Source organism: Petaurus breviceps, unplaced genomic scaffold, assembly GCF_028583685.1.
Source record: "Petaurus breviceps papuanus isolate PSGF00001 unplaced genomic scaffold, PetGlider_PUasm1.0 139, whole genome shotgun sequence".
NCBI classification, from domain to species: domain Eukaryota; kingdom Metazoa; phylum Chordata; class Mammalia; order Diprotodontia; family Petauridae; genus Petaurus; species Petaurus breviceps.
In genome coordinates this window covers 5,334,184-5,343,722 of record NW_027185697.1, presented here as the reverse complement: position 1 = coordinate 5,343,722, position 9,539 = coordinate 5,334,184, and positions in this window count along the sequence as shown.

Sequence of the window (9,539 nt, the reverse complement as noted above, 5' to 3'; positions counted from 1 at the left end):
CTCTCTCTCTCTCTCTCTCTCTCTCTCTCTCTCTCTCTCTCTCTCTTCCTACTTATTGAAATCCCCCTTATACTACGATGTCCACAATAATTAGGTATCCCTGACCATTGGAGGATAAAGTGACATATGTCTTCTATTAGATACTATATACTTTTGAACTCCCACTTGTTTTCTAATTGTTTTATGTATATTAACTTTCTTTGCTATGCTAATTTATTAGTACCTCAAAGGTAAAGGTGTTTTCACTCACTTATATCATCCACAAAACTTGACACAGAAGAATATAACAAATTATTATCTATTTATAATTATTGATTAACTAGAGTGATGATTGATTTATCTGGTGGCTGCAGATATAATATGAAATCTCCTGAAAAGTTTTTTTTTGTAATCATCAATACCAAAATGAATGTGAAAAGTGATGAACTTATCTCCATAACTTTCATCAAATCTATTCCAATTGAAGTTTTAGGTGTCAGCTATTGGCAATTTACATCCTTATTCTAACACAATACTCCAGAGAGTTTCACATTTTGTCTCCTACTCATTTCCCTTGGGCCAGATTTTAGAAACTCTACCATGGATCCAAGCCTTGATTTAATTTCATCCTATCATTACTTATAGTATCATTATCATTCCTGGATGGTCATCATCCATTCCCCCTAACCCGCCCCCATCAGGTGAGAAATAAAGTTGTGCTATTCACAATGAAGCTTCTGAAAAAGGACTAAGAACCATGATTAATCAGGTAACTAACAACCTAAAAGCCATGATGAGAGTTACTTATTCTTGATTATCTTCAAAAAATCATTCTATTAGGAATAGTGAAATGGTGCCTTCAAAGCTCTGCTGTAGCAAAATGTTTATCATACGTGTATCAAACACACATGATCAGAATTGATGGTCCTCCCCATATCAATATCTAAAAACAAATTATTTACTGTTTTACTTACCTAATTACATGTAAAAATAATTTTTATCATTTGTTATTAAAACTTTGAGTTCCAAATTCTCTCCCTTCTCCTCACCTCCTCATTGAGAAGGCAAACAATTTAATATATGTTATAAATGTGTAGTCATGCAAAACATTTCCATATTAGTCATGTTGTGAAAGAAAACATCAAGTAGGGCCAGAGAGTTGGGGCAATGAAAAGAGCCCCTGCCCTGGGGGCAGGAGGACCTGAATTCAAATGCAGCCTCAGAAACTTAACACTTATTAGCTGTGTGATGTTGGACAAGTTACTTAACCCAATAGCCCTGCCATCCACCCTCCAAAAAGCAGAGAGCGACAGAGAGAGAGACAGAGGCAGAGAGAGAGAGAGAGAGAGAGAGAGAGAGAGAGAAAGAGAGAGAGAGAGAGAGAGAGAGAGAGAGAGAAGGAAAGAAAACATGGACCAAAGAAAAAGAAAGATTTTTTTTTAATTGCTTCAATCTGTATTCAGAAACCATCAGTCCTTTCTCTGAGGATGGTTAGAATTTTTCTTCATTTGTCCTTTAGAGTTATCTTGGATAATTCAATTGTGAGAATTAGGTAAGTCATTTACAACAAATAATCTTAAAATAGTTTTACTTTGTTCACAATATATTTCATTTACCATCAACTCATTCAAATATTTCCAGGTTTCTTCTTTTTTTTCCTGAGAACATCCTGCTCATCATTTAAAAAAGGTTTTTATTTTTATTTTTGTTTTAAATCACTTATTTCAAAAAGATTTTGAGATATAAATTTTCTCTCTCTGTCTTTCCCCTGCAGACTACCCCCAAATAGTGATCCCACTGTATACCCCTTCCCCCCATCTCCTCTCTCCTATATCCTCTTTCATTCCACTTTCAACTTTCCGGTAGGCCAAGATAGATCTCCATATCTGCATGTCTCTATATCTTATTTCCCAATTGCATGTGAAAAAAAAAAAACAATTGTAATATATATTTTAAACATTTTATTTTACAACTTTGTATTCTAGATTCTTGCTTTTCCTGCCCTATCCACCAACCTTATTGGGAAGATAAGCAATTCAATATAGTTTGTGTATATGTAGTTACATAAAACATTTCCGTAGTGGATATATTGTGAAAGACTGACTATATTTGCCTCCATCCTATCATGCCCCACACTTGTTATATTATCAACTTTGACCCTGTCCCTCTTCAAAAGTATGTCCTTCTGGGTGGCTAGGTGGTGCAGTGAATAGAGCACTGGCCCTGGAGTCAGGAGGACCTGAGTTCAAATTTGGCCTCAGATACTTAACACAAAAACTAGGCATGTGACCTTGGGCAAGTCACTTAACCCTAATTGCCCTCCAAGAAGCAAAAAAAAAGTATGGGCTTTTAACCACCCTCCCCCACCACCTAAACTCCCATCCATTATTGCCCTCTCTGATCCCCTTCTCCCCTTCTCTCCTGTGAGGGCAAGATTCCCAATGTAGTGTGTTTGTCATTCCCTCCTAAAGCCAAATTCAATGAGAGTAAGGTTGACCCATTCCCCTTTGCCTTCCTGTTCTTCCCCTCCATTGTAACAATTATTCCTTGCCTCTTCTATATGAGATAATTTACCCCATTCTGTCTCTCCCCATTGCGTCTCCTTATATTCCTATCTCACGGCTCAATTTTGCCTTTTAAATATCATCCCATCCTACTCAATTGATCATGTGCCATCTGTCTATGGATACCTGTACACATACATGCACACACTCACATATGCATTCATATGTACATATAACATCCGATATAGACATATATATGTATGTGTGCATATATATATATACATTTATATACACATATATATTTTTATACATTTATATTCCCTTCAACTATCCTCATACTGAGAAAAGTTTCAAAAATTACAATTATAGTTTTTCTATACAGGCAAGTAAAAAATTCAACTTATGATTTGTTTTCCCTGTTTTTCTTCTCATGCTTTTCTTGTTTATTATATTTAAATGTTAAATTTTCTATTCAAACGTGTTTTTTTACCCAGAATTCTTGAAAGTCCTCCATTTCATTGAGTGACCATATTTTCCCCTGAAGCATTATACTCAATTTTGCTGGGTAGGTGATTCTTGGTTTTAATCCTAGCTCCTTTGACCACCAACATGTAAAATCCCAATCCCTTCAATCCCTTAATGTAAAAACTGCTAGAACCTGTGTTATCCTGTTTGGGTTTCCACAATATTCAAATTGTTTCTTTTTGGCTGCTTGTAATATTTTTTCCTTGATGAGGGAACTCTGTAATCTGGCTATAATATTCCTAAGAGTTTTCTTTTTTGGATCTTTTTCAAGAGGTGATCAATGAATTCTTTCAATTTCTATTTGGCCCCATGGTTCTAAAATATGAGGGCAATTTTCCTTGAGAATTTCTTGAAAGATGATTTCTGGTTCTTTTTTTGATCATGACTTTCAGGTAGTTCAATACTTTTTAAATTATCTCTCCCTTAACTATTTTCCAGATCATTTTTTTTTTTACCAATGAGATATTTCACATTGCCTTCTATTTTTTTTCATTTGTTTGGATCTGTTTAATAGTATCTTGATTTCTCATGAAGTCATTAGCTTCCATTTGCTCCAATCTAACTGTGAAAGAATTATTCTCTTCAGTGAGCTTTAGAAACTCCTTTTGCATCTGGCAAATTCGCCTTTTTAAGGCATTATTCTCCTCATTGGCTTTTTTGGCCTCTTTTGCCACTTTAGTTAATATATTGATAAAGTGTTATTTTCTTCAGTCACATTGCTGAATCTCTCTTCATTTTCGGTTTTTCCAATGTTTCCTCCCCTTTTCTTGCTTGCTTTTCAAAATCTTTCTTGAAGTCATCCATGGCTTATAAGCAGTTCATATTTTTCATGGAAGCTTTTGATGCAGGAGATCTGACTTCATTTTCTTCCTCCCATTCCATGCTTTGATGCTTTTTGTCCCCCAAAAAGAAATCTAATGTTGGATTGCTGTGTTTGCTTTGTTTCCTTTGCTTTCTCATGTTGCCACTCAAGTACTTTATTTTTTAGCTCTTCACAACAATACAACTCTGCTTACACAGAGGAGAGCTTTGTCCCAAATTGCTGTGTTTTTTACAGCTGCCAGAGCTATTATGTGGACACCCTCCCTACAGATATCACAAGCTCTGGTTCACTGTTCACAAATTCCAGGACCTCCACCCAAGACAGTGATCCACATCGAAGCAGGTTAAATCAAGAGTGATTACACTCTGAATGGTTGCTTTGTGCACATATGATCTGCAGGCCAGGAGTTCTGAAGGAGCCATGTGGAGGCGGTGGCAGGGACGCTGCATCTCTGCCACTTCTGGCTGTGGGGCCAAGGTGACAGACCCACTCCTCTGACCCCCTCAGTTCTAACAGAGACCTACACTGACCTCTCACTTTTTCTTTGGCATTTATGGGTTGATAATTCTGGAAACTGTTACAGGTGCTGGTGATTCGCTCTCCTGAAGTATGTTCTGGCAGCCACTTGTCAGGGCAAACCTGGAGCTAAAACTAAGGCTCATGTGGGGCTGGAGTCACCTCCCAGCATTTTGTGATATACCTTTCCTGTCTGCTTGCCAGGCTACCGTCAGAGGGAGATTTGTTTCTCTCTGTCACTTTGTGTGTTCTGTAACTATAAAATATCTTTAGAATCATATTTTATAGGTATTTCAGGTGGTTATGGGGGGAGCTCAATGGAGTTTTCTTGCTTCTATGCTGTCTTCTTGGCTCTGCCCACCCTGCTCATCATTTCTTATGACACACTAGTATCCCATAATAATCACAGAGTGCAAATTGTTCATCCATTCCCCAGTAAGGGAAAACCCCTTAATTTCCAATTCTTTGCCACCAGAAAAAAAGAGTTCCTATATTTTTGTGCATTTGGGGTCCTTTTCCTTTCATCTCTTTTTAGATACAGATCTAGTAGTAGTTTTACTAGGTCAAAGGGCATGCAGTGTTTTATAGCCTTTGAGCATTGTTCCAGATTTCTATACAGAATGGTTAAATAAGTTCACAATTTTACCAATGTGGAAATAATTCCTCATTTCCCCCATATCCCTTCAAACATTTGTAATTTTCCTTTTCTGTCCTATTAGCCAGTATATTATGTATGAGACAGTACTTCAGCATTGTTTTAATTTATGTTTCTGTAATCAATTGTGAGTGAGAGCATTTAAAAAATATGGTTTTATGTAGCTTTGATTGCTTCATCTGAAAACTGGTCATATCTTTTGATCATTTATCAGTTTTGGAATGGCTCTTTTTTAAAATAAATTTAACTCGTTTCTATATATGTTTGAGAAAGGAGTTCCTTATTCAAAAATACTTTAATTTTTTTTCACCTTTACCATTTCTAAGTATATTTACCTCCATCCTATTCCCCCAATCTATTCCCTCACCTTTTTTATTCTGTCCCACCTCAAAAATATTTTGTTTATTACTTCCCTCTTCACTAATCTGCCATCTCCTCTATCACTGACCCCTTCTTTCATTCCCTTCTCCTCCTACTTTCCTGTAGGGTGAGATAGAATTCTATATACAATTTAGTGAGCATGTTATCTTTGAGCCAGTTCTAATAAGAGTAAGGTTCACTCACTCCTCCTTATCTCCCCCATCTTCCCCGCCATTGTAAAAGTATTTTTCTTGCGTGTTGTATGTGATAATTTATCCTATTCTATAATTCCATTTGCCTTTCTCTCATTGCATTCCTATGTCACCTCTTAATTTCATTTTTTAATATATTATCCCTTCATATTCAACTCACACCTTTGTCTTCTGTCTATATATACTCCTTAGAGTACACAGGAGTGAGTTGCATAATGTCCTAATAATGAGAAAATTCTTATGATTTACAAAAATAATCTTGCAATGTAAGAATGTAAACCATTTAACTGTATTAAGTCCCTTATGATTTAGCTTTCCTTTTAACCTGTTTATATTTCTCTTGGGTCTTGTATTTGAAAGTCAAATTTTCTATTCAGTTCTGGTCCTTTCATCAAGAAGGCTCAAAGTTTTCCTATTTCATCGAAGTTTATTTTTTCCCTTGAATGACGATACTCAGTTTTGGTTGGCAGGTGATTCTTGGTTGTATTCCTAGTTCCTTTGCTCTCTAGAATATCATAACCCATGGCCTCTGATCCTTGCTGTAGAAGCTAATAAATCTTGTGTTATCCTGATTATTGCTCCACAGTAGTTGAATGGTTTCTTTCTGATTCTTTGAAATAATTTCTCCTTGACCTGAGAACTCTGGAATTTGACTATAATACCTCTGAAAGTTTTCATTTGGTGCTCTCTTTCAGGAGGTGATTAGTGGGTACTTGAAATTTCTGTTTTACTTCAGGGCAATTTTCTTTGATAATTTCTTTAAAAAATGATATACAGGCTCTTTTTTATCATGGTTTTCGGGTAATTCAATATTTTTAAATTTTGTCTCCTAGCTCTATTTTTCAGGTCAGTTGTTTCTTCAATGAGCTATTTCACATTATTTTCTATTCTCTTCCACATTATTTTGATTTTGTTTTATTTTTTCTTGATTTCTCATAAACTTATTAGGTTTATTTTTCTCAATTCTAATTCTTTAAAGTCATATTTTACAGGTATTGGAGGTGGTTGGAACAAAAGCTCAAATAAGTTCCTGCTATTACACCTGCCATCTTGGCTCAACCCTCAATTCTAATTCTTAAGGAATTATTTTTTTCAGTGAGTTTTAACCTCATTTTCCATTTGACTAATTCTACTTTTCAAGTTTTTTTTTTCCTTCAGTGAATTTTTGTGCCTCATTTTACTTTTGATCAATTCTGCTTTTCAAAGATTTCTTCTTTTGTTTACTTTTTGTGCTCTTTTATCCATTTAAGCTAGTCCATTTTGAGGTCATATTTTCTTCAGCTGTGTGTGTATGTGCCCTTTACCAAGCTGACTTTTTTCATGATTGTCTTGCATCACTCTCATTTCTCTTTCCATGTTTTTCTACCTCTTTTGCTTTATTTTCAAATCCTTTTGGAGCCATTCCATGGCCTGAGACCAATTTATGTTTTTCTTTTTTTAATTGATTTGTTTACTTACTTTTAGTTTTCAACATTCAGTTCCACAGTCCCTTGAGTTTCAAATTTTCTCCCTCTTCCTCTCCTCCTCCCCATTTATATTTTTCTAGTAGGAACTTTGACTTTGCTATCCTTTTGTTAGTGAATTTTTTGACATTTTTTTGTCACTATAGTAACTTTCTTTGGTCAATATTTTTTAAGTTTTTTTTTCTTATTTTCCCTTTCTATTTCTTAAATTTTAACTCATTGTTAAAGTAGAACTCTACTTCCAGGGTGGGGGGAACACTGTCTCAAACTTCATGGATATTGTGCAGCTATTCCCAGAAATACTTCTATGGACCTCTAAGTTTTCATCTCTTCCATTGTTGTATTATCTAAGGAAAGGCATGTTTACTACTTCTCCTGGCTTGTGCTCTGATCTATGAATGACCACAATCACTCTTTTCTGCCATCAAAATGTGACAAGGGTCCCCACTGTGGAACCTAACTTGTATGCTAGAGCTCTTACTTGCCTTGGGATTGCTAGCCAGGATTCTGACAGGATGCCTATGGGAAAGCAAAAGAGTACTGTTTCAGTCCTAGCAGAAAAACTCATATAATCTCCTAACCAGTATTTTGACGCCTTTACATCTGTGAGCTAAGTGCTCTGAAAGTAGCTGCTGCTGCTTTTGCTGATTTAATGACTCCCAAAGCCTGCTACTGTTTTGCTGGGGTTGGGTCTCTGCTGGTGAGGCCTGTTGTGCTCCATTCTAATCCAGATATGACAGACCTTTCCCTGTTGACCTTCCAAATTGCCTTTGGCTGGGAAAAAAAATCTATATGTATATTTGTATCTATACATCTATTATTCGCTCTCTCTCTCTCTTTCTCTCTCTCTCTGTCTCTCTCTGTCTCTCTGTCTCTGTCTCTGTCTCTATCTCTGTCTCTCTCTCTCTGTCTCTCTCTGTCTGTCTCTGTCTCTGTCTCTCTCTATCTTCCACCCTTTCCTTCTTTTTGTTTTGTCATTCTAGGTGTTGTTTTTTTGAGAATATTTAAAAGGTTTTGGAGGTGTTTGTGGGAGAGATCATGTGAATCACTATCTTTTCTCCACCATCTTGGCTCTGCCCTATATCGGTATGAAATGGGAGATATAGAAATATCAATGTCCACAAAAGTTATTTGCTAATATCTCAGAAAGAAACTGTCCCAGAATCAAAGTCAAAGAGGAATTTTCTACAGATAGTGCCAGCCTCCAAATGATCCTATTTTTGTTTGTCATTGTGGTAATTACATTATATCCCAGAATCTCTTACAAACTCTATCATTTAGCTTCCTTTTTAATAGCTATTGTCCAAAAATGTGTGGCTCAGATTTGAACCATTTTGTTGTGCATAAAAGTACCCATGTGTGTATTAAGGCTAGATATATATTAACATACAATTAGTGATATAAATAAATACATATGTACAAATATACAATGTATGCATATATGTGTGTGTAAGTTTGTGTGTGAGTTCTTTCATGAGTATTGTATATGTATACATATTTAACTGGTATTTTGGATGAACAATGAACAAGGTCCACAATTAAATGGAAAGAGGAAAAGCTAGATGGACTTAGTTTTCCCCTAAAACAAAGCTCCTTTAAGAGAATTCAAACAATTTTCTCTTGACACTCTATGATTTCCAGTGAAGGGAAACTATCATCTCAAAAAGAAACATATAAAATTGCAATTTTTTTTACAAAGCAGTTGATTAAGCATAGTTGGCATAAGTGGGTTGCAACACATGACCAAGCATGATTTAAATGGGAAAAATAAAATTTAAAATATTTTATTAAGAAGAATATCACAGAAAAAAAGGGAGAAAAGGAGTGATTGGTCATAAAAAAAGAGATGAGAGGTAACAAATGGATTCAAATTCACAAAATTTCAATTGATTTTGAAGAAATTTTCCACAAGGTCTGGTGTACTCCCTCTGGAGGACCATGGGCAAGAGGGAAAGAATAACATAAGTGGGAAAAATGTTTTCATCTGAATATTTCAGGGAATATCTGTGGGAAGGTAAAAACTGGTTTGACTGCTAAGTCCCAACCTCTATGATATATGCATAAGGTTTCAGACTTCACATCTTCACCCATTTTAAAAACTTTTATACTTTGAAACTGTGTCTCTAATGTATTTATTCCCAGTAATGATTATGATTATAAACACTTTTGAAACTTTGAAACATTTCCCCTCACCCCTCATTCCTTAATACCCAACTCAGACCTGCATTTCAATGGCCTAGATTTCCCCATTTTCTTAAATCACAGGAGGTGGGTCAAACTTACAGTAGTACTACTTCAAGTCTTGGTCTATCATTTTGAGAACTAAGTGTTTCAGGATCTTTGATGAGAGAGGTCATCCATCATACTTCTGGAGTTAAGGCCAATGAGAGACAAACAGATATGCTATTTTTCAGCTGCCATACCTAAATTGTTGCCTCTCTCTTTGGAAGTAGCTTTCTCTGCTTTTCCCTGTAATACCCATATTGATGCACTCAGATTCAT